At 42.3% G+C, this 26,023-nt stretch overlaps 1 protein-coding gene across 5 annotated transcripts in view; it reads left to right on the forward strand.

Moving 5' to 3' along the window:
- PTPRD (protein tyrosine phosphatase receptor type D) overlaps positions 1-26,023 on the forward strand; it is a 1,311,464-nt gene that overhangs the window by 337,239 nt on the left and 948,202 nt on the right. For all 5 annotated transcript variants that reach the window (XM_062609059.1, XM_062609064.1, XM_062609063.1 and 2 more), the window contains one exon: positions 18,985-19,092. The gene's annotated coding sequence lies outside the window, so the exon portion shown is untranslated. The remainder of the gene's footprint in view (positions 1-18,984; positions 19,093-26,023) is intronic.

The raw sequence follows: 26,023 nt of genomic DNA on the forward strand, positions 1-26,023 counted from the left end.
AGTTTTGCATTGTATAAGACATAGGATTTATACATTGTGGGAGACCCTAGGGCAAGTGTGCTTTCTAAGACCTCATTTGCTGCAGCGTAGTCCAGGCTTTTTTGTAGAAAATCTGAGTTTAGTCATGACACTGCACTTACTTTTGGTTTATGTTTATGTAAGCAGAAAGAATCTGCAATACGTGTGACTTTCAAATACATTAGAACTTCATAATAGATTTATAGCTATCTTCTACATAAAGGAAACAAAAATATAAATTACTTATCTGCTACCTAGATTACTGAGAGTATATTATTGTAAGTAAGAAGTGCCTGAATTCATTGAATCAACACTAATCTTTTTTTATTAATTCAATTACTATAGGAAAAATAAATGAGGAGGAATATTGTATATCTTTAAACTGGTTTAGTTACGATTTCTTCATTTAGTGGAGTTATTTGACTTCTTACATTCTTTTGCTGCAAGTTCAAATGCAGCTATCTGTGATAACATAGCCATGATAACACTAGTAATTGGATTGTGCATTGAAAATACTCTGAAGAATTCGATTTTATATGAAACTAGATTTAGTACCAAATCCTAATAGCTGAGTGCCTGCAAGCCTATAAAATCTAATACTCTATTATCTGTTAACTAAAACGTATTATGGGTGACAACAGGGGTTTATCTGCTTTTTTTTTTTTTTTTTTTACCTTCTGATATTAAACAAAACAAAAACCAAACCAAAACAAACCAAAAAAAAATCACTGAACCTGAATTTCACACATTATTTTAAGGACTAAACATATGAAAGCCCAGAAACGCCAAACAATTTGTTTCAAGCCAAATAAACCAAAATGAATAAATTAAGAGTTTAGAAGTTCTAAAGACTAAAGCATTTTTAATTCAGATCACAAAGCTGAGTAAGTATCTTTTTTGCTGCTGTTGGTTGACAAAAAGTTTTACATCGGTCTGACAGTAAAGAGTTGCAGGACCTGGATGGACTTGTCTTTACCCAGTCTGATTTTATCTTGTTCTAACAGATGTCTAGAGGTCAAGTGAATGCCAAACACGTTGGAGCTGAAGCTCTGTGAGTTCCATCAGGTCAAGGCCTGATGCTTTATATCACCATCATGACCTGAATTTCCAAAATTTTGCCATATTTGATGTTCTGTATTTTCATTTAGGTCATAAAATGAAAACATCAGTGTTGCTTATCTAAAGCGTCTATAATAAACTAACAACATTTGAAGTAACATCTGGTAGTTTATTTGGATAGGTGCATCTGCTGACTGTTTTTTGAGACTAAACAGAGTAATTGTTAAGTAGAAATAAAGATATCACAAAAAGCGGTATTTACTGAAGTGATTTTTTTATTCATCTTGCTTGGCTTACAGCTACTGCATCCCTCCCTGTCAATGTCTTCTTAAAATTATACTTTTAAATAACAATATTCCCATGCAGTAATATATATCCTATTTTTTATCTTTTTACCCCTTAATTTACATTCCTTCCTGCCTAGATTGTGCTTGTCTCTCAAAAGAGCCAAGTACTATCATACATCCTTTGGTTTACATACATGAGGATGTAGAAGGAAAAGAATAATATATCTCTATGTGTTGTAAATGACAGCAGAAAAAATGGCAAATACTGTAATTCTCTTTCCAATAAGCAACCTGGATTGCATAGGAAATCTGGAAAGGTAATGGATCATTCCATTTTAAAATCAAAGGTGGAACTGTAGAAACTCCCTATCTTTAAACAGAGGAGAAATCTGCTTTCAAAATTTAAAATCAAATTGGAGTTTGGAAGAACCTCTATCTCCCTTAGGCTGTGGTTGCTAGGAGATCTAGCTGTGCTTCTAGTAAGGTCTAGGAAACCTTACTAAATCCAAGGCTTTTCTGGTAGTCAGGCTCTATGAATTGGAATTTCTAGAGTTTATTGTTTTAATTGTTTCCATTCAAAACTTGGCTAGACAAACAACATACAATCCAATCTAAGTCATCTCTGCTTTAAGTGGGTAATTGGACTAGAAGAACCACTCCCAGGTTCCCTTCCAACATGAGCTACTTAGGATTCTGTGGCTCTGTAGTAGAAAACATTAGCAGTGACGGTCAGTTTTGTCTGAGAATTGCATGCTAGCAAGACTTGCCTTGTGTCATGATACTGCATCCCAACATAACAGAAGATGATTTCTTCAGCCAGTTCTTCTAGATGTATTATTATTATTTCTTTTTTTTCTGTAATGAACTTAAATAATCTTTAAAAGAAAAAAGCTCTCTCACATTAATAAATAAGCATGATACAAGTAGGGATTTGGCAGTATACTGAAACTGTATATGCAGTTAGATTTCTTGTCTTTCATCCATCCCCCTCCCCCTGCTCCCTATCTTACTTGCTGTATCCTTCACAGACTTCATTACTTCATTACTATAAACTCTGAGGCTGGCCCTAGGGTTACAGGTTAAGATTGCTAGAGAAATTGCTGGATTTGCTCTTTTTTACACTCAGAAGTAATTATAACCAATTTGGTCACCATTATTGTTATTATAATAATAAGGGTCTGTAGTCTCAAAATAAAGTAAAATTGTATTTTATTTTAATAGCTGCCCAAGCAATTTCCAGTCTTTTCAGTGATTCTCCTGCCATATGCATTAAATTTTACATGTTTTCATATCAAGGATTACAAAAATTTATTTAAGAAATTACTCTGTATCCACTGCAGCATACATGAATTATGGTTATTCACTCAGCCATGAGTTTTAAGCATAGAACTGTTTGCCAGGGGCAGAAGACAGTTTTCATTCTCAAAATAGAATCAAGCCAGACTTAAAATGTAAGACCTCAGAAGACTAAGTTGTCTAGCTTAATCAGAGAGAAGACTGAGGGATGAATTCTACATGAATATATATGTATATGCACAGAACTGTAATAGAGAGGACAGCTGTTTAATTTTGAAGGCAAAATAAATTCAGTTATTGAGAACCAACTTCATACAACTGTAGTATTAGAATTGAAACTAAATGTTATAATTGTGAGAAATTTAAATATTGTCAGAGTAGTGCAACCTAGAATCATCTGATAACACAACTATTTCAAAGGTATACTTCACTCCAGAAAATTTATAACCTCGGTGCATGGTTATAATGGATATAGGACTGCTGTGGTTCATTTGGACCTTGCAATCTTTTAATCTCTGATTCCCCATTTTCATCATCATCTTTCAAGACTAGCCATGAAAACAAAATGTAATACATTGACATTTTAATGTTCTTCTTACTTGCATCTATACATTAAACCAGTAACGAAATCAAATTTCATGCTTCAGAGCTTTATCCAGTCATCAGCAAAGTGAAGGAGTACATTGGCTTGTTGAGTGATTGATTAGATTTTGTTTTTTCCTCCTGGTCCTCTGAAGAACCAGAACCTAGCTGCAACTATAGACTGGAAGAAAAAATAGATACAAAGACACTTACAAAATATTTGTCCAGTGTATCTGATGACATGTTCAAGGTCATGCTGATCACCACATTTTTATTCAAGTGGGAAATTATCCCTGCTTGGTTGGATAGGAAGTTCGGCAGATTTTTGCAAACTTCCTCATTTTCTCTATAGCAAAATGAGTATATGGAGCTCCTGTAGTGTCATAATGTAAAAAGTTAATTTTCAGCATCTAAATTTTATGGTCAGAATAAATCACTCTTGACAAGAAGTGTCAAAACTGAGCTCAGTTTTATTTGGATTAGCTGGGTATATTCAGGGAAAAAAAAAAAAAATCCTACCACTGTTAAAAATTTGAAGTAGAGGAGCACCTTCAGCCCTTCCTTAATAACTCAGGGAGAAATGCGTACCATCATTACATCTATGGGTTGTGAACAAGGGAAGTTTTCAAACCCTGAAGCACTTAGATCATAAAGGTGACAGCTGTGAGGGTTTGCCTTGTAGGGCGGCCAGATCTCCACTCAGCTGCTCACTCATTCCCCCTCCATAATAAGGAGAGGGAGAAAATAAAATGAAAAAAATTGTCATCTGTTAATGTCTCTACACTGTTTTGGGGGATAGAACTGTATCACACTCTAAAAAGAAAGAAACCAGCAAAGTCCTGACTATTGATTAGCCATTCAGGATAAAAAGAAGCAATGTGGAAATTTGTACCTTTTTAAAGAACAGTATAAATGTGAGCTTGAATAAATAAATTTATAGCTCTAAATAAATAAAACCATGATGAACCTCAAGGAAATCTTAGTGCTTCACTTTTCCGAACATCCACCAATTACATCTTTTTCTAAAGGAAGAAGGTAACTGTCACTTCTTCTTATTCTAAAAGTTAAGGTAAGTTCACCTTGGCTGACTTCCAGATGCCCAGCAAGCCATTCTCTCATTCCCTTTCCTCAACACAGAGTGAAAAATAAAGATGGAAAAGCTGATGGGCTGAGCTAAAGACAGGGAGATCAGCCACCAATTACTGTCAAAAGGCAAAACAGATTCAACTTGGAAAAAATAAATTTATTTCCAGATACAGTAGAGTAGGAGTGTGAGAAACAAAAAGTTAAAACCGCTTTCCTTCCACCTTCACCTTCGTTCCAGGCTTAACTTCACTCCTGACTCTTCTATCACCTTCTACCCTGAGCAGAGAAAGGGGATGGGAAATGGCATTACAGTCAGTTCAGAACACTGTATTTCTGCTTCTCCTTCCATCCCACACTTTACTTCTGCTCCGGTGTGGGTTCCTTCCCATGGTACACAGTCATTCGTGAACTATTCCAGGATGGGTCCCTTCACAAGCCTTGTCCCCACGACAAGCCCTTCAGGAACAGGACTCACAACAGTGTGAGTTCCCCATGGGCTGCAGGTCGTGCCAGAAAATCTATTCCCATGTGGGCTTCTCTCAACAGACTCCTGTGTAGGCTCTCCACAGTCTGCAGCTTTTTTTAGGGTTTGTTTTTCTGCTGTGGTATAGGGTTCCCCACGGCCATCAGATTTCCCACATCCCCACCAGATGGATATCTGCTCCAAAGTGGTCCTCCATGGGATAAAGAGGGACAACATGCTTCACCATGGTCTTCATGGGCTGCACAGGAGCCTCTCTCTGCTCCAGTACATGGAGCACCTCCTCCTGCTTCTCCCCTAACCTTGTTGACTGTAAGCTTCTTTCTCTCACATTTTTCTTCTCTCTTTCACAGCTGCAGCACAGTATATTTTGCCTTCCTTAAATAAGTTATCACAGAAGCACCATCATCCTGACAGATGGTCTTAGTTGCATCCTGCAGTGGGTCCATTTTGTAGCTGGCTGGAACTGGCACTGTCTCCTCTGGTGGAAGCGCCTGTTCTCACAGAAAAAAGTCCTTGCAGTTCCCCTTCCTTCCACCTCATGGCCTTGCCACATAAACCAAATGTAGTTCCCCATACAGAAAATAAAAGACTAGTTCATGTAATGTAGGGTTTCTTCATTGTAAAGTATTTACTGGATTCCCATTATAAACTTTAAGTTATCTTTCGGTTGCTCAAAGAAAACAAAGTAAAACAAACAATCACACTGATCCCAAGTTAAAAGTAGATGTATTATATCTGAAGTAAAGTTACTTTATGAAGTTTTAATGGCATTAAAATCATTATGCAAACAGGACGTTATAAAGCAGGGTGAGAAATGTTTATAATTATGACTATTTTTGCGTTATTATGACAAAAATGCTTGGAAACATGATCAACTGCTTTATAAAATCTTAGTTGATTATGGTTTCAAGCAGTAAATAAAATTTGAGAATGGGCAGTGAAGTAAGAAGCTCTGCTCGGAAATCAGCTCTTACAATTCTACAAAGTGCTTTATAAGATGTCTTTGATTTTATTTGTACATAAGAAAAACATTTTTTTCTGACATAGAGTAGAATGTGGGAATCTCACTCACTTTTATATTGATCCTAAAACCAGGATCAATATATTTATTAACATCTTAGTCATGCCATCTGTGAGAGATCTGCTCTCTCATCATTACCCTGGCTGAATTTTCATCTTTTTGGCATGTTTACTCCAATCTCAGGCGTGGCACATCTTATGGTTTGAGGACTTGAGATCTTATTTAAAACCTGTTGTAGCTGATGAGAAACTTCTTGTTGGGTCAAGAAAGCTTTCATAAAGGTCAATAAAATAAGCAATAGGATACGGACCTTACAGCTTTGGGGGAAGCAGAACACTAATAATTTCATGCTTTCTTGAAGATGTGTGATAATAAGAAATTCCTTATGATTCTTTCCACAAAGAGAACAGAGCACATAATATAAGATTTTCTGCTGATGAATATAAACTTTTATAAATGGACAGTGGCTGATAATATAAAGGGGTTAATAGAAAAGCCTGTCATGGATTATCATGTTCAAATATCTTCTGCTGATACTGTCACTAAGAATTCTGGAATTCATGTGACATTAAAAGATAGTAAGTGAAGTTTATGCTTGTGAAGTTTGTTTTTTTCTTTTTTCTTTTAGTATTATAAGTTTCAAAGATACATTGTGTACTTAGACACAGGACCGTAGTACTTAAGTCCTGATGGAAATCATAGAATGACAGAACAGCTAAGGTTGGCAGGGACATTAAAGATCATTCAGTTCCAACTACCCTGCCATGGGCAGGGACACCTTCCACTAGATCAGGTTGCTCAAAACCCCATCCAACCTGGCCTTAAACACTTCCAGGGATGGGGGAGCCACAGCTTCTCTGAGCAACCTGTGCTAGTGCCTCACCACCCTCACAGTGAAGAATTTTATCCTAATGTCAAATCTAAACCTATCTTCTGTTAGAGTAAAGCTATCCCCTCTTGACATGTAATTATATAACCCTGTAAAAAGTCCTTCTCCAGGTTTCTTGTAGACCCATTATAGGTTTTGGAAGACTGTTACAAGCTCTCCCCTGAGCCTTCTCTTCTCCAGGATGAGCAAGCCCAAACTTTCTCAGCTTGTCTTCATAGGAGAGCTACTCCAGCCCATGAGAATCTTCATGGCCCTGCTCTGGACTCCCTCCAGCAGGTCCCTCCTGTGTTAGGAGTCCCAGAGCTGAATGCAGCACATCAGGTGGGATCTGTTGAGGGCAGAGTAGAGGGGGAGAATCACCTCCCTTGTCCTGCTGCTTATGCTCCTTTTGATGCAGCCCAGGATACAGTTGATTTCTGGGCTACAAGTGCACGCTGAAGCTGGCTCATGTTGAGCTTATCATCAACCAGAACCCCCAAGTCCTTCTCCGCAGGGCTGCTCTGAATCTCTTCTCTGCCCAACCTGTAGCTGTGCCTGGGATTGCCCCTACCCAGGTGTAGGACCTTGCACTTGGCCTTGTTGAACTTCCTGAGGATGGCACTGGCACACCTCTCCAGCCTGTCAAGGTCCCTTTGGATGGTATCCCTTCCCTCCAGTGTGTCCAGCAAACCACACAACTTGGTGTCATTGGCAAATTTGCTGCAGGTGCACTCAATCCTACTGTCCATGTCACCGGCAAAGATGTTGAACAGCACCAGAGAACACCGCTCATCACTGATCTCCACTTGGACACTGAGTCATTGACCACAACTCTCTGAGTGCGGCCATCCAGGCAATTCCTTCACCGCCGAGTGGTCCATCCATCAAATCCATGCCTCTCCAATGTAGAGGTAAGGATGTTGTACAGGACAGTGTCAAATGCCTTGAGCAAGTCCAAGTAGATGACTTCAGTCACTCTTCCCTTATCCACCAACACTGTGGCCCATCATAGAAGGCCACCAAATACGTCAGGCATGATTTGTCCTTAGTGAAACCGTGCTGGCTGTCACCAATCACCCCCTAAGTGTCCATGTGTCTTAACGAAGCTTCTGGGAGGATCTGCTCTGTGATCTTTCCAGACACTGAGGTGAGACCAACTGGTCTGTAGTTCCCTGATTCTCTGTATTCAGTGCCATACTTGTGGTGTGGTTGCAATATTATTGATAAAACCTCATAAACTTAATCTACACAGAATTTTAAGAACTAAGCCCACTTTATTTGAGAGTATGATTTGGTTTTTTTTTCCCTTTTTTTTTTTGTTTGTTTTTATATTTTATTACTGTGTCTGTAGGAAATGACCCTATGGCAAATGTTTTGATGTTTTTAACTAAAGGGAGAAATGAAACTGTCAAATACATAAAATAGTAATGAATATTCCATCATTTTGAAAGAAAAATTAATCTTAAAGAGTGTCCCTTTCAGACATAGTAAAATGTGTGTTCCTATTATTTGTTTTATTAATTTGGCATTATTTGTTGTATTAATTTGGTATTCTTCGTCCATGTATAATGGAAGAGAATAGAAATGTGAGCTGTTTCCACATAAATGTGGAAAGTCAGCTGATGGGAGCTAGCCTAGCTAGAGCCGCAGCCGGCACGCTTCAGCGACCGCGAGGGTCAACGGAGATGAGGAAAATCAGAGGGGATAATGCAAAGACATCGCGATCCCTGACATCTCCTGATCCCCGAAGCCCCAGCAGCCCTTGCGAGAGAGCGGCTGACATGGCGGGGGGCGTTCCCACGGTGATGGCGACCACCCCCCTGCCCCTTGCCTTGAAAGAGCCTCTGAGAGGGCAGCGACGTGTCACTGCCCGCCAGGCGCAGGGAGCAGCAAGCAGGTCGTGTTGCTGACCCTGTTGCTGGTGTCCCAGACTGCTGACCAATATGGTCGCCTCCAGAAAGAGAGCTTGCAGTAAGAAGACTGCAGCAACTCAGACAGAGACCCCGTCCCAAACCGTGGCTGTTCAGGTCTCTGGGTGCAGGGAGTGCCAGAGCCTGCTGCTGCTGGGGGAGGGAGGACAGCGTTCCACCTGCATGAGGTGTGAGCAGGTAGAAGATCTGCTTAGCCTGGTGGCAAAACTTAAGGAGGAGGTTGAGACGCTGAGGACCATCAGGGAGTGTGAAAGGGAGATCGACTGGTGGAGTAACTCCCTGGCGTGCCAGTGGGAACAGTTCCAGGGAGATACCCCCAAAAGGCGAAGGACCCCCTGCCTTCTCACACAGAGGGGGATGGCCCGAGACAGCCCCTGCCCTGTAGCTGTTGCACAGAGGCAGGGGACCAAAAAGACGACGAGGGTTGGAAGCGAGTTCCAGTTCGGCATCGTGGGCAGCCCTCCTCCCTTCCTGCCCTGCTTCCCCAGGTGTCCCTCCATAATAGGTTCGAGGCCCTGGATCTTGAAGGAGAGGTAGGTGAGGATGTGGTGCAAGGCCAGCCTACAAGGCCACATAGGAAAAAGCGGTCGACTTTGCACCTCAAGACTGCCTCTGATAAGAAAGAAAGAAGGGTCATTGTAGTAGGCGATTGCCTTCTGAGAGGAACAGAGGGGGCCCGATATGCAGAGTTGACCCTCATCATAGGGAAGTGTGTAGTCTGCCTGGAGCCCGGATCAGGGATATCACCAGGGTGCTCCCCAACCTGGTGCACCCGACAGACTACTACCCGCTGCTGATCTTCCAGACAGGTGAGGGGGAAGCTGCTTCCCGCAGTCTGAGGGGGATGAAGAAAGACTACAGGGCCTTGGGGCGGATGGTGAAAGAGTCTGGGGCTCAAGTGATCTTCTCCTCACTCCTTCTGTCCTCCACTGATGATGTGGGAAGGAATGGGAAGATTCAGTCCATAAACGATTGGCTTCGAGACTGGTGCTACAGGCAGGGCTTTGGATTCTTTGATAACAGCTGGTTTTATAGGGCACCAGTCTGGACAATGACAAGTGGGAAAGGTTTGTCTCACAGAGGCAAAAGGATGCTGGGGCACGAATTAGCAGGGCTCATTTGGAGAGCTTTAAACTAGATTCGAAGGGTGATGGGGTTGTAGCTGGGCTTGCCCCAGTGGGGCAGCACTCCAGAATTGATGAAGACTGAGAGGCCTCCCATAATCCTAGGGTGAAATCGGTGTGCTCAGCTCGCTCCCTGGAATGTCCGTACACCAATGTGCGCAGCATGGGAAATAAGCAGGAGGAGTTGGAAACCTGTGTTAAGTCAGGAGACTATGATCTGGTGGCAGTTACAGAGACGTGGTGGGACAGCTCACATGACTGGAATATAGTCATGGAGGGCTATGTCCTTTTCAGGAAAGACAGGCCAGCCAGGAGGGGTGGTGGGGTTGCTCTTTATGTGCGGGAGGAACTACAATGCACCGAGTTCTGTCCAGGGACAGATGATGAGCGAGTTGAGAGTCTGTGGGTGAGAATTAAGGGGCAGGCTGGCAGGGGCGATGCTGTTGTGGGTGTCTGTTACAGACCACCAGATCAGGGTGAGGAAGTTGATGAGGCCTTCTACAGGCACCTGAGAGCGGCCTCACAGTCACAGGCAGTGGTTGTCGTGGGGGATTTTAACTTCCCTGATGTTTGCTGGAAGGACCACTCGGCAACCCAGCCACAGTCCAGGAGGTTCCTCCAGTGTATGGATGATAACTTCCTCCTGCAAATGGTGGATGAGCCAACCAGGAGAGGAGCGCTGCTGGATCTCATCCTCACTAACAAGGAGGGTCTGGTCGAAGCAGTAAGGGTTGAGGGCTGCCTTGGTTGCAGCGACCACGAGATGGTGGAATTCAGGATCTTGTGTGGTAGGACTAGTAGAATAGCGAGTAGAAGTGCAACCCTGGACTTTAGCAGGGCAAACTTTGGCCTTTTCAAGCAATTGCTAGGGGAAATCCCATGGGCAAGGCTGTTTGAAGGTAAAGGGGCCCAAGATAGTTGGTTGGCATTCAAGGATTGCTTTTTCCGAGCTCAAGATCAGAGCATCCCGACACGTAGGAAGTCAAGGAAGAGGGCCAGGAGACCTGTGTGGCTAAATAGGGAATTGCTGGGTATGCTCAAGTGGAAGAGGAGAGTTTACAGGTCATGGAAGGAGGGGCTGACCACTTGGGAGGAATATAAGGCTGCTGCTAGAGGATGTAGGAAGGCAGCTAGGATGACTAAGGCCTCCTTAGAATTAAACCTGGCAAGAAGGATCAAGGACAGCAAAAAGAGCTTTTTCAAATACATGGCAGATAAAACTAACACCAGAGGCAATGTAGGCCCACTGATGAACGGGATGGGTGCCCTGGTGACAGAAGATATAGAGATGGCAGAGTTACTGAATGCCTTCTTTGTCTCTGTCTACTCTGCTGCAGGCAGTCCTGAAGAGCCCTGTACCCCTGAGACCTTAGATGAAGTCAGGTCAACGGAGCAGTTTGCGTTAGTCAATGAGGAATGGGTTAGAGACCAGTTGAGCAATCTGGACATCCATCAATCCATGGGTCCAGATGGGATGCACCCGCGGGTGCTGAGGGAACTGGCGGAAGTCATTGCTAGACCACTCTCCATCATCTTTACCAAGTCTTGGGAAACGGGAGAGGTGCCTGAGGACTGGGGGAAAGCAAATGTCATTCCAGTCTTCAAAAAGGGCAAGAAGGAGGACCCGGGTAACTATAGACCGGTCAGCCTCACCTCCATCCCTGGGAAAGTGATGGAACACCTTATCCTTGGTGCCATCTTAAGGCATATCAAGGATAAGAGGGTTATGAGGGGCAGTCAACCTGGCTTCACCAAGGGGAAATCATGCTTGACCAATCTCTTAGCCTTTTATGAGGAAATAACACGGTGGATGGATGATGGCAGAGCTGTGTATGTGGTCTACCTTGACTTCAGCAAAGCATTTGACACAGTCTCCCACAGCATCCTTGCAGCTAAATTGAGGAAGCGTGGTCTAGATGATCAGGTAGTGATGTGGACTCTGAACTGGCTGAAGGAGAGAAGCCAGAGAGTTGTAGTCTATGGGGCGGAGTCTAGTTGGAGGCCTGTAACTAGTGGAGTGCCTCAAGGGTCAGTACTGGGACCAGTATTATTAATATATTCATCAATGATTTAGATGAGGGAATTGAGTGTACTATCAGCAAGTTTGCTGATGCCACTAAGCTGGGAGGAGTGGCTGACACGCCAGAAGGCTGTGCTGCCATCCAGCGACACCTGGACAGGCTGGAGAGTTGGGCAGGGAATAACTGGATGAAATATAACAAGGGAAAGTGTAGAGTCCTGCATCTGGGCAGGAACAACCTCCAGGTTCCAGTATAGGTTGGGGAACGACCTGTTAGAGAGCAGTGTAGGGGAGAGGGACCTGGGGGTCCTAGTGGACGACAGGATGACCATGAGCCAACACTGTGCCCTTGTGGCCAGGAAGGCCAATGGCATCCTGGGGTGTATTAGAAGGGGGGTGGTTAGTAGATCGAGAGAGGTTCTCTTTCCCCTCTACTCTGCCTTGGTGAGACCGCATCTGGAATATTGTGTCCAGTTCTGGGCCCCTCAGTTCAAGAAGGACAGGGAGCTGCTGGAGAGAGTCCAGCGAAGGGCAAATAAGATGATTAAGGGAGTGGAGCATCTCCCTTATGAGGAAAGACTGAGGGAGCTGGGTCTCTATAGTTTAGAGGAGACTGAGGGGTGACCTTATTAGTGTATATAAATATATAAAGGGGGAGTGTCACAAGGATGGAGCCAGGCTCTACTCAGTGGCAAACAATGATAGGACAAGGGGTAATGGGTACAAACTGGAACACAAGAGGTTCCACTTAAACTTGAGAAGAAACTTCTTCTCAGTGAGGGTGACAGAACACTGGAACAGGCTGCCCAGGGAGGTTGTGGAGTCTCCTTCCCTGGAGACATTCAAAACCTGCCTGGACACATTCCTGTGTAACATTATCTAGGTGTTCCTGCTCCGGCAGGGGGATTGGACTAGATGATCTTTCGAGGTCCCTTCCAATCTCTAGCATACTGTGATACTGTGAAATGTAACTGGAGAGCATAAGCACAGGTAAAGTATGCAAGTTACATGAGGTCTTAACATTAGAAAGGCTTGTGTAAATGTTGATGTGTTGTTAAAATGGACAAACTGCATGAGATTGTGTCACATCCCACGTGTAAATGAAAGGAAAAAGGAATTTCTTTTTTTTTTAAAGGGAAGTCATCAACATCCCATATAGCCACCCTTTCTTTTCAAATATAAAAACAAAAGCTTACAGAACTACATGTTATTGCCACTCTTTGTAGAAGCTGAAATAATATAATTTCATTTTTTATACGTAATTTTAATTTTGATTTAACTCATACTATGAAAAAGAACTTGGGAAGTATTTTCCCATCTTCAGAAATCACGAGTATGATGTAAACATTCCTTACTTTGGAATGATCACTGGTGTATTTTTTCTGTGATGACTGGAGCAGGATTTTATATAAGCTATTGTGATTTTAAGAAGCAATTTAAAAATAATTTATAATATCACTGTTCCATATGGCATCTAGCATACTTGAATTCTTCTTACTTATATTCTTTTTACCTGAACAAGGACTTTGATGTCAGCATCTTGTCATTTTTCTAGTCTAATAAGAGATACTACTTCTTCTCACAAGTCTTCCTTCAGTGTTTAGCTTGTGTGTTTGTGCAGCAGCATCGTAAGTCAGAATTTTACAAATTGGAATTCATTGTGGCCAGAAGCATATATGTAAATGTCAATGTTGAAGCTGAACCTACTACATATTGGCACCTGGGTTTCTCAGCCCATTTTCTAAGAAAATGTAAATGTATAGACCTCCTGGCAGGGAATTTCATCATGTATAACAGAAGAGAGAGACCATAATGCACAGTGCTCCTGCAGTGGCTAACAGAAGTTGCAGACAGCCCAAAGCTTCATGCTTATCTGTTGCTTTCATTCAGGAGCCAAGTGACATTTCCTTCTGTTCCCAACTGATAACAAATGCAAAATACAGGCAAAAATGACTCTGGGCCAACTACATCCCTATCAGAAAGAGCAAATTGCTGGGCTAAAAGTGTAGAGTTAGAGACTAAGGAAAAAGAAACTGAGTTCTAGGAAACAAAATGGGGGGAGAAGCCAAAAAAAAAGGGTACAGGAAAAGATAAGTACATTGATGTAAAACTTACAAATTTAAGAAGAAAAAGGGATTATGAATAAAAGGTGTTACTTGCTTCACTGGAAAGGAAAGTATGCACCCCATTTGTTGCCCTAGAGCAGTCTACATGTGGGAGAAAAATCTCACTGCTGCCTCACAAGTTTGTTTTCCAGTTTCAAGTTAAAAGTAATAAAAGAGAACAGATTTCTACCCCTTAGCCTCTAATGAGTCAATATTTCGTTAATTGTCGTATGTCTCCTGTTCTCCTCTGCCTCGGGGAATTCCAGGCTAGAATTTGTAAATTTACCATTAATATAATTTCTGAGAAGAAAATATTAATTAGTTTTAAAATGCAACTTGTGAGGGCATAAACAACAAAGAGAGTTTATGGTTGAAGGGCTTTGGGGAGATTTGATTCTCTCTTCCATTCCACCTGTTTGTTTTTCCAGTCTAAATGTTTCAGGAAAGCAAGCTTAGATTTGCCTGTTTTCTTCTTTTGGAAAGATTGTTAGCATTCACAGAATCACAGAATCACAGAATCCTAAGGGTTGGAAGGGACCTCAAAAGATCATCTAGTCCAACCCTCCTGCAAGAGCAGGGTAACCTAGAGTACATCACACAGGAACTTGTCCAGGCGGCCCTTGAATATCTCCAATGTAGGAGACTCCACAACCCCCCTGGGCAACCTGTTTCAGTGATCTGTCACTCTCACAGTAAAGAAATTTTTCCTGATGTTCACATGGAACCTCCTATGGTCCAGTTTACACGCACTGCCCCTTGTCCTATCACTGGACATCACTGAAAAAAAACCTAGCTCCATCATCCTGACACTCACCCTTTACATATTTGTAAACATTGATGAGGTCACCCCTCAGTCTCCTCTTCTCCAAGCTAAAGAGTCCCAGCTCCCTCAGCCTCTCCTCATAAGAGAGATGTTCCATTCCCTTACTCATCTTTGTAGCTCTGCGCTGGACTCTTTCAAGCAATTCCCTGTCCTTCTTGAGCTGTGGGGCCCAGAACTGGACACAATATTCCAGATGCGGCCTCACCAAGTGTCGTTACCAGTCAGGTAACTCGTTAACTCACACCCCCCCCCCTTCTTTCCTTCCCCCTACTCCTGGAGGGACGGAGAGGAGAACCGAAAAGAATGCAAGTCCCACGGGTTGAGATAAGAAAAGTTTAGTAACTAAGGTATAACACAGATCACTACTGCTACCACCAATGATAATAATGATAAAGGAAATAACAAGGGAAGAGAATACAACACCTCAGCACCAGCTGACTGATAACTCCCCCCCCCAGCCCGACCAAGCTCCGACCGATACCTCCTCCAACCCTGCAGTCCACCAGCCCTTCCGGCTAACTCCCAGTTACATCCTGGGCATGTCGTGCTGTGGTATGGAATACCTCTTTGGTCAGTTTGGGTCAGGTGTCCTGTCTCTGCTTCCTCCCTGCTTCCCTTCCTCCCTGGCAGAGCATGAGGCTCACAAAGTCCTTGGCCAAACCAAAACATCACTATCAGTTCTGTACCCAGGCCAGAAGTCGAAACACTGCACTGCACCAGCTACCAAGAAGGAGGAACATGACTGCTACTGCTGAACCCAGGACACCAAGGCAGAGTAGAGGGGGAGGAGAACCTCTCTTGACCTACTAACCACACTCTTTCTAATGCACCCTAGGATGCCATTGGCCTTCTTGGCCACAAGGGCACATTGTTGGCTTATGGTCATCGTCCTATCCACCAGGACCCCCAGGTGCCTTTCCCCTTCACTACTGTCCAGCAGGTCAGCCCCCAGCCTGTACTGGTAGCATTCTGACAAAGTCTTCAGATAATTTGTGAATGCTTCCTGTTGGAAAAAAGAAAAAGTTTTGAAACTCAAAAACATCACAAAAATAAAAAAAAATGTCTAGTATGGTTCTGTTCTAGATAGCTATTCATGGTCAAATCTCTAGGACTATTGAATTAAATTTGTCTGTCCTTAAGAAGTTTTATATGTATGAATATATATTATTATATTGATAAACAATCAGTTTGATCAAGTACTGTTCATACTTGGTGAATATGTGTTCGCTTTTCTAGAACAGGATAGTATAGAACAGAACACTTCAAATTGAAGGGACTTACCATGTTCACTCAGTCCAACTATCTGACCACTTCAGGACTGACTGTCGTGGTTTAAGTCCAGCCAGTAACTCAGAACCACACAGCCATTGGCTCACCTTCCCATTTCCACTGGCTCCGGGTGTGATGGGGTGGAGAATCAAAAGAATGTAAACCCCATGGGTTGAGAAAAGAACAGTGCAGTAACTAAAGTATAATATAAAACTAATAATAATGATGAGGGGAATACCAAGGGGAGGGAATGTAAAACTAAAAGGGGAAAGGAAAAAGACTCACAATAAATACAAGTGATGTGCAATACAATTGCTCACCACCTGCTGACCCAAACCGAGTAGTGATCTGGGCCTTCCGGGTAACTCCCCCCAGTTTATATATTGGGCATGATGTGCTGTGGTATGGAATACCCCTTTGGCTAGTTTGGGCCAGCTGTCCTGTCTCTGCTTCCTTCCAGCTTCTTGTGCCCCTCCTCACTGGCGGAGCATGAGACCCAAAAGTCCTTGATCAGAGTAAGCACCTCTTAGCAACAACTAAAATATCGGTGTGTTATCAGCATTGTTCTCAGACTAAAGCCAAAAGACAGCACTGCCCCAGCTACTAGGAAGGAGAAAAATAACTGTAGCAGCAAAATCCTGACAGTGACCAAAACTTAAAGCATGTTATCAAGGACATTGTTCAAATTCCTCTTAAACACACACAGGCTTGAGGCATTGACCACCTCTCTAGAAAGCCTGTTCCAGGGTTTGACCACCCGCTTGGGAAAGAGATGCTTCCTAATGTCTAGTCTAAACTTCCGCTGGTGCACTTCTGGATCATTCCCATGTCATATTGCTGGAAACAAAGGAGGAGTGTATCCAGCAATACCTCTTTCTTCACTTCTTCTCCTCAGGAAGTTGCAGAACACCGCTCAGCCTCCTTTATCTTGAAACTAGACAAGTCCAAAGTCCTTAGCTGTTCCTCACAGGACATGCTTTCCAGCCCTTTCACCATTAATAACCATACGAAAGAGGAATAGGTTGTAATCTGAAGGTTGTACTAAGCTTTTCAGTTTTGTGGTGACATCCCTGATTTGGGGCCTCAGGAAGGCAGAAAACATCCCTGAAAAGAGGGTCTGGTCTTTAGATGGGTTCTTCCTCACACAGGAGGGAATCACAGATAGAATCATAGAATCATAGAATAGTTAGGGTTGGAAAGGACCTTAAGATCATCTAGTTCCAACCCCCCTGCCATGGGCAGGGACACCTCACACTAAACCATGTCACCTGAGGCTCTGTCCAACCTGGACCTGAACACCACCAGCGATGGAGCATTCATAACTTCCCTGGGCATCCCATTCCAGTGCCTCACTACCCTTACAGTAAAGAACTTCTTCCTTAGATCCAATCTAAACTTCCTCTAAGTTTTAACCATTACCCCTTGTCCTGTCACTACAGTTCCTAATGAAGAGTCCCTCCCCAGCATCCTTACAGGACCCTTTCAGATACCAGAAGGTAGCTATGAGGTCTTCACACAGCCTTCTCTTCTCCAGGCTGAGCAGCCCCGACTTTCTAGCCTGTCTTCATACGGGAGGTGCTCCAGTCCCCTGATCATCCTCATGGCCCTCCTCTGGGCTTGTTCCAACGGTTCCATGTCCTTTTTATGAAATGGCCATAGCTGGTTGTTGTTTCTTTTTGGCAATGGTCTTAATGAGGTTTTGTTGCAAGGGGTTGGTCTTTCTGATCCACATAAGTCTGCTTGCGTAGGTTCCCCTTCTATTTCATTATGTGCTGCTTCTACTCTACCCAGGGCCTCATACCTATTTTGTAAGAGTGTCTTAGAGGATAAGGAAGGGCTTCTCTTATGTGTTTGTACTGTAATCGTCTTCCACCCTTCTTTATCCCTTTTAACACTGCTTTCATCCTGGCACAAAACAGATCCTGTACCTGCCTCCATAGTGGCCTCTCAAAATGCAGGTCCATTGACCAGTCTCCTTTTCACACTCTCAAATACTCCTCAGTCTGCCCACCTCCTCTTACAGCTTGGACAGCAAGCAGAACAGTTCATCTGCGTGTTCACAACTCCCACAGGCTTGCATGCAATCACTTTCCATCTCCAAGGATATCCCTTTCCACATCCCACAGCTGGAAACCTGGATTTTCCTCTGGTTGGACAGGAGCTCTGTCTGTATAACAGCATTGGTTCCACCAAGTGCTAGAAGCTGAGGAGAAGCAGAGGATGCTGCTTTTTACTGGATGGTCAGCATGCTGCTGTGCACTTGCCTGCTGTCACGCACCTGCCTGCTGCAATGCTGCCACTGCTTGACCTTCTTCTGCTTGCATAGCTTTCTTGAGGACCTGTTCTATAATTTTCCCAGTAACTCTAGTGCAATTAATTGGACTATAGTTTTCTGAATCTTTTTTACCTCTTTTTTGTAGACGGATGTAGTATCTGTAACTTTTTTAGTCAGTTGGGACTTTTTTCATTTATGACCTTTCAAAGGTGATAGCAGTTTAAATTTGAGGGACTTTTTAATTAACCTTCTGTTTTAAATATAGTTTGTCATAATTTTGAAGACTATGGTACATAATTAGATGGAGCTATTTGTAAAAAAATGAATTGTATTGTAATAAAAATAAATGTGACTCTTCATTATTTGAATGCCTACGTGCAGTACTACAAATACACTTCTATTTTCTACTGCTAGATATTCTGATTTTACTTTCTCCCTTTAGCATTTATAAATGCGTACCTTGTATGAGTAAATGTTCTATTTAACAGTTACAAATTAATAGAATTTTTATAAGAATTTGAATAGCAAAATAAAATATTATTTAGAGCATTTATTTATAGACATGTTGTATAACACATTCAAGGAGAAATTCAAAGAATGTAATAGTTTATGATTTCATCCTTTATATGAGTGTTCTGATGAACCCTTAATGTGACAGGCAAAGATAATGTAATGAATGTCCTACTGCAATTGGAAGACTGTGGAAAAAAGTAACTGACACAATATTTTATTTCAGGTGGGAGTGAAAAGCAACTGCTTTCCTTGCCCTTTACAACCTAGTTAAGAATTTGACTGACAGAATGTTGGCACCAGCTGTGGAAGAGCTGATCAGCCTCAACTCCAAGTAAGTGAAGTCTTACTCATTCAGAGGTTCTTTTCAGACTAAATTTACAAAGCCTGCTGATTTCTAACAACAAAAAATAATTAAAAATGTGGTTTCTGAGACAGTTTAGAGCACTTTGGTTTCCCATGTTGTGAAATTCAATTTCTCGTTTAAACACATCTTTAAATCAGTACGTAACTTCAGTTCTTTATACTGTTATTTTGCAGACTTTATGACATTCATTCTGATTCCTCTTCCTTTCTAGACAATTGGAAGCATTCGCTTAAAGTAATGGAAAATTTTTATAAAACACAAATATAAAATATGAACATACCTGCATGTACTCAGTGATCAAGAAAATATAGTTAAATAGTAATACATATACTCTAAAAGACAAATTGGTGGGGAAAAAAAAAGTAAGGAACAATATTTGGGTGCTCATTAAAGGCATCTTCCTTCCTATTGCATTTCTCATGGAAGAAAAATGTAAGGTCTTGCATGGGGGTAAACACAGTCTAAGACTGCATCACAGGCTGGAATCTACCCAGCTGGGAAACAGCTCTGTGGAAAGGGACTTAGGGTCCCAGCTCAATGTAAGTAAGTGTACAGTGTGCTGCTGTGACAAAGAAAGGCAACAGGATGCTGAGTTGCATCAACAAGGGTTTCACCAGTGGAGATAAAGATGTCATTATTCCACTCCACTCAGCACTTGTCAGGCGACACCCAGAATTCTGTTTAGTTTTGGTCCCTACTCTGCAAAAAAAATATGTGAACAGCTGGAGAGAGTCCAGAGAGGGTCCACAAAGATAATCAAAGGACTGGAAACCCTGCTATGTGAGGAAAGGATGAGACACCTGTGTTTGTTCAGCCATGAGAAAAGAAGGCTCAGGGGAGACCTTATCACCATGTTAGAGTATTTAAAGGGTGGCAACAAAGAAGATGGAGTCTCCCATTTTTAGAAGGAGTTCCATGGAGAAGATGAGAAGTACTGGGTACAAATTATTCCTGGGGAGTTTCTGATTGAGCACAAGAGGAAAATTTTTCAGAATGAGAGCAATCAGCCGTTGGAGTAATCCCCACAGGGGAGTGGTGGGCTCTCCAACATAGGGTACTTTTAAGATTTAGCTGGACAGGATGCTAGGACATCTAGTCTAGGTCATTCTGTGATTCTATGATTTTATGGTTTGCCAAGAAAGGTTGGACAAGATGATCCTTGATATTCCTTCCAAGCTAGTATGTTATTATTATTCTGTTACTAAAACATCAGAAACCATTGTGGATGAAGGACAGAGTCAGAAGCCTTGGTTATTCAAAGATGGTCTCTGAGGGAGTCCCACAAGTTATCCTTTGTGTGCTAGGAGCTAATGTGACAGCAGCACTAAAGGCACAAAGCACAAAAGTTACACACACACATAAAAAAAAAATAAATCTACAGATAACTTCTTAGAGGAAATATGTAGAAAGCACCAGCTGCATTAAAGCACACTTCTCATCCTGGGTGTCTTAGATTTTTATTATTCATACACTCTAGTATCTCAGTTCAACTTTGGATATTTTATTTCCCTGGTATTTCATTTTAAATGTCAAAAAATTTTTCATTTCTGTAGCTAGTAGGACATCTTGGAGAAGACAAAGGCAGGATGGTTTTCAGTTTGTCAGATTTGCTTTTTCCTCACATTATAGCAGAGTCTATTTTCTTCTATGAACAACCACTAAGAAACCTGGAGGATACTAGCCTGGCAAAGGGAGAAAAGGGAGAAAGGGAGAAAGAGAAGAAATAAAAAAGAGAGGTGCTGAGAGTGGATTATCAATAGAAGATGTTCCTATATCAGAGAGACAGGCAAGATATGATATCGTAAAAAAAAAAAAATAGATTGAATCTCTGAAAACATGCTAACATCACCTCAAAATAAACTATTAGCTCACATTATCACAGTACTTGACAGTTTGAAAAATCACTAAAAATGTTTCTTTTAAGAGCTACTTGCATAGAGACAGTCTGATGGAGGAGCCAGATTTCTCTCAGTGGCTGTGTTAGTCTTGGATCACCAATTGCTTTACTGATAATTAGAAATGCTGATAAAGTTGAGTCACAAACTCATACGAAGATCAAAGAAGCTGTATCTAAGCTAGTCGCATACAAGCAGTTTCAAGCTTCTTCTCAACAGTGCTGAGCACTGTTTGGTACAATGTGCTAAGCTAATGAAATAACCCAGTAATGTCTGAAGAAGGAAGAATCTTTTGCCAGCAAGTTAAATGAGAGAGTCAGCATCAGTGGACATATTCAAAATGTTTAGTTGATTTACACTTTTTTAGCAGTTTTCAAACTGAGAAACGATTTTTCATCCAAGAGGAGTATTTATGTGGCATATCAGACAACCAGTATTCCTGAAGTAGGAAAAGATTATATGAAGTTATCAAAGTTAATAAACATAGGGATGAAAAAAGCCAGCATTATGATGTGGCATGTGAATGGTGTGCACATACTTTTGAGGTTGTAGTCAATTATAGTAGTTTTATTTTACTTATTTCTTAATTCAAAGTGAAATTATATATTTAGAAATATCACAATATTTCTGTATTTAGTAATATCACAATGTAAGATGGGTAAGTAGCATGTTATCTTTTTAACAGCTGCTATTAAGTGTAGCACAGATGTTGCTCTAGATCATAGACGCAATATTTAGTAAGTATTGGAAAATCCACTTCCATGCAAATCATGCCTAAACAAAATTACAACCTTAGACTGTAGACAGGAAAAGGTGCATATTCCTGATCACCCTGACTTCAGAAAGACCTTTGATGCAGCTTTCATACTTCCTTTGTTGCTAGGTTGGTGATACATGAACCAGGTAAGCAGTCAACATTGCAGGTTGAAAATGGCATGGATTGCTGGTCTTACTGTGTTGTGGTCCATAATACAAAGCCCATCTAGTGACCAGAAAGCAGTAATTCCTTTCAGTTATCAATACAAGAAGGAGGATTAGCCAGGTTAATAAATGGTCAAAAGGGTGGTGTCATAGTCAGGGGTTTGGGTGTCTTGAACACGGGACCCAAGTTTGTAGGCCAGGGATGTGGCAGAGAGGCTGCCTGCCCTAGTAAGTCCCATGGACTATTACCCACTCCTGGTGATACATGTGGGTGCTAGGGATATAGATAGTAGTAGCCTGGGGAACATAAAGAAGGACTACAGAGCCCTGGAGGAGGTTGTCAGGGGCTCTGGAGCTCAAACAGTCTTTTCATCAATTCTTCAGGATAAGGGGAGGACCTAAAAAAAGGTAGGAGGATTAGCCAGGTTAATAAATGGTTAAAAGGGTGGTGTCATAGTCAGGGGTTTGGGTGTCTTGAACATGGGACCCAAGCTTGTAGGCCAGGTCTAGTGGGGGCTGGTGGAGCTGGTCTGATAAAGAAGGGAAAGAGCAGTTTTGGTAGGTGGCTTGCCAGACTGGTCACGGAGGCTTTAAACTAGATGTGTTGGGGGAGGGGGGCATCATTCCATTCTAACACACTCAGTCAGTTGACAGCACCTATCATAAATGCTTGGAGCAATGCAGAGATATCCCAGCCGCTCCAGCCAATGAGCCAGCTTCAGTTGGAGCTCGGCTCAGATGCCTCTCTACAAATGCCCGTAGCATGGGGAACAAACAAGAGGAATCAGAGATGTGTGCACGTCTACGGGGGTATGATATAATAGGCATCACACAAACATGGTGGGATGGCTCCTATGACTGGAGTGTTGGAATGGAAGGTTACAGGCTTTAGGAAAGACAGGCCTGGCAGGCGGGGAGGGGGGGTTGCCCTTTATGTTAGGGATAGGCTGGAGAGTATGGAACTCTGCCTGGGGACAGGTGAGCAGTCCACAGAGAGTTTGTGGGTCAGGGTTAATGGGAATACAGCTATGGGAGACATTACTGTGGGGATCATGGCAGTCAGGTGAAGTTACTGATGACTGGAAAATGGGAAATATAACCCCCATTTTCAAGAAGGGGAAAATGGATGACCCGGGGAGTTACAGACCAGTCAGTCTCACCTCTGTGCCTGGCAAAATCTTGGAGCAGATTCTCCTGGAAGGCATTCTAAGGCACATGAAAATCAACAAAGTGCTTGGTGACAGCCAGCATGGCTTCACTAAGGGGAAATCCTGCCTGACCAATTTGGTGGCCTTCTATGATGGGGCTACAGAACTGATGGACAGGGGTAGAGCAGTTGATCTCATCTACCTGGACTTGTGCAAAGCGTTCGACACTGTCGCACACGACATCCTTGTCTCTAAATAGGGGAGACATCAATTTGATGGATGGGCCACTCGGTGGATAAAGAACTGGGTGGATGGCCGCACGCAAAGGATTGGGCTCAATGGCTCAATGTCTGGCTGGAGACCAGTAACAACTGGTGTCCCTCAGGGATCGGTGTTGGGACTGGTCTTGTTTAACATCTTCATTGCTGACATGGACAGTGGGATTGAGTGCGCCTTCAGGAAGTATGCCAATGACACCAAGCTGTGTGGTTCGGTTGATACACTGGAGGGAAGGAATGCCATCCAGAGGGACCTCGACACGCTTGTGAGGTGGGCTGATGCCAACCTCATGGAGTTTAACCATGCCAAGTGCAAGGTCCTACACCTGGGTCAGAGCAATCCCACGCACAGCTACAGGTTGGGCAGAGAACAGATTCAGAGCAACCCTGCGAGAAGGACTTGGGGGTGTTGGTTGATGAGAAAATGAACATGGGTCGGCAGTGTGCGCTTGCAGCCCAGAAAGCCAAATGTATCCTGGGCTGCATCAAAAGGAGTGTGACCAGCAGGTCGAAGGAGGTGATCCTGCCCCTTTATTCTCTCTTGTGAGACCTCACCTGGAGTACTGTGTGCAGTTCTGGTGTCCTCAACATAAAAAGGACACGGAACTGTTGGAACAAGTCCAGAGAAGGGCCACGAGGATGATAAGAGAACTGAAGCACCTCCCGTATGAAGACAGGCTGAGGAAGTTGGGGCTGTTCAGCCTGGAGAAGAGAAGGCTGCATGGAAACCTCATAGCAGCCTTCCAGTATTTGAAGGGTGCCTATAGGGATGCTGGGGAGGGACTCTTCATTAGAGAGTGTAGTGAAAGGACAAGGGGTAATGGGTTGAAACTTAAACAGGGGAAGTTTAGACTGGATATAAGAAGGAAATTTTTTCCTGTTAGGGTGGTGAGGCGCTGGAATGGGTTGCCCAGGGAGTTGTGAATGCTCCTTCCCTTCCAGTATTCAAGACTACGTTGGACGAGGCCTTGGGTGATATGATTTAGCGTAAGGTGTCCCTGCCCATGGCAGGGGGGTTGGAACTAGATGATCTTAAGGTCCTTTCCAACCTTAACCATTCTATGATTCTGTGATTCTAAGAACAAATACTGTTTAGCATTCTTTGTTAATGGCCTGAATGATAGTACATATTTCAGTCTCATCTTGCTTGCTGATGACGCAAAACATTCGTGGAGCCGTCAATCTGCTAGCTTCAGAACTGCTGCTTAGAGAAATTATCAGACAGGAGCCCCAGGAAGGTGAATGCAAAGTCGTATATCTGGGAGGTAACAGCTGTGGAGCAGCTCTGCAGTTATGGCCCAGGGATCTCTGGGAGCTTACCAACTTAGCTGGTCCCAAGGCAGCAGTACACCCAGGCACAGTATTCCCACGTCTTTGCAGTAGCAAGGGTACAGCCAGCAGGTGTGGGGAAGTGATCCTGCACTGATGTTCTCAATGAAAATACTCACTGAAGGTACTCAGTACTGTCTCAATACTGGCATGCTGTGCACAGCTTTGGACACTCCAGTATGAGACAGACATTGATGTACTTGAGATAGTCCTGACCAGCATAGCCTGGGGATGGAGGACAGGGCATCCAAGGACATACTGAAGGGACTAGAATTGTTGAGCCTGGGGAAGGGAGTTTTCTGGGGAGGAGAGGAGTTATTGGTATGTACGGATACTTTTTGCATTTTTGCTGTATTTTCGCAGCTTTCCTGAAGTCCTGTGTGATCATAACGTAAAATTGATTATGATTTGTCTCTTAATCTTAGAATCTTTTATAATTGTTCCATTTATGTGTGTAAAGATATCATACTTCAGAGACACACTGAGCTAACAGTTCCCTTAGACACAGGAAAAGAAAAACCATACATGAACTGATGACTTGTCTCTGGATTAAGGTTGTAAACAAGGGCAAGAAAGCTTAACCTGTCTCCCTATCTTTTAACCCTTTGCATAGGCAGGTAGTGAGTATGGACAATAGTTGTTGTTGCCAGTTTGGAGCTGTTAGTTACATGCTATTCTATGCAGAATAAGAATTTCTATTTTCTGTTTGGTCACCAATAAAGATTTTTAAATATATATATATATGTATATAAATATATAAATTTTATATATATGCCTAAATCAAAAAATCATAGAATCATTGAATCATATATAAATTTTATATATGCTATTTTTATAAATACATATAAAATTATATATATATATAAAAAATTATCTATAGAAAAACCAATAACCTGATTCACATTAAGCACGGTGAAAATCCTGTTTGCAACTCTTAAACTGTAGTCTGTTAATGTTTTAAAATTGAGGCTTGACAGCATTTTATATAACTTCTAAAGTATCTTCTGAATAGTAGCATTTTTATGTAAATAACATATTCTTGAACATGTTTGAAAACAGAACATCTACAAAGATAGAATTTTAAGTACTTTTGCATGTTTATGTGCAGAATTTGTTGATGGTTAATAGTAACTGTAGTGCAAGTATGACAAACATGCAGACTACTAAATAAATAAAGCAATCTAAGAGCAGACCAAATAGCAATAGTACGTGAATATAATATTTTCTATCACACCAGAATAATTACAGAACATGTAGGAGACAAGTGATTTCTATTTTCATAAGTCCTATGGAGTGGAACTATTGTCCTCTTTACACAAATGTTAAA

This window comes from Pezoporus occidentalis, unplaced genomic scaffold (assembly GCF_034315485.1).
Source record: "Pezoporus occidentalis ecotype Australia unplaced genomic scaffold, CSIRO_AGI_Poc_V1 ctg133, whole genome shotgun sequence".
In the NCBI taxonomy this organism is placed as follows: domain Eukaryota; kingdom Metazoa; phylum Chordata; class Aves; order Psittaciformes; family Psittacidae; genus Pezoporus; species Pezoporus occidentalis.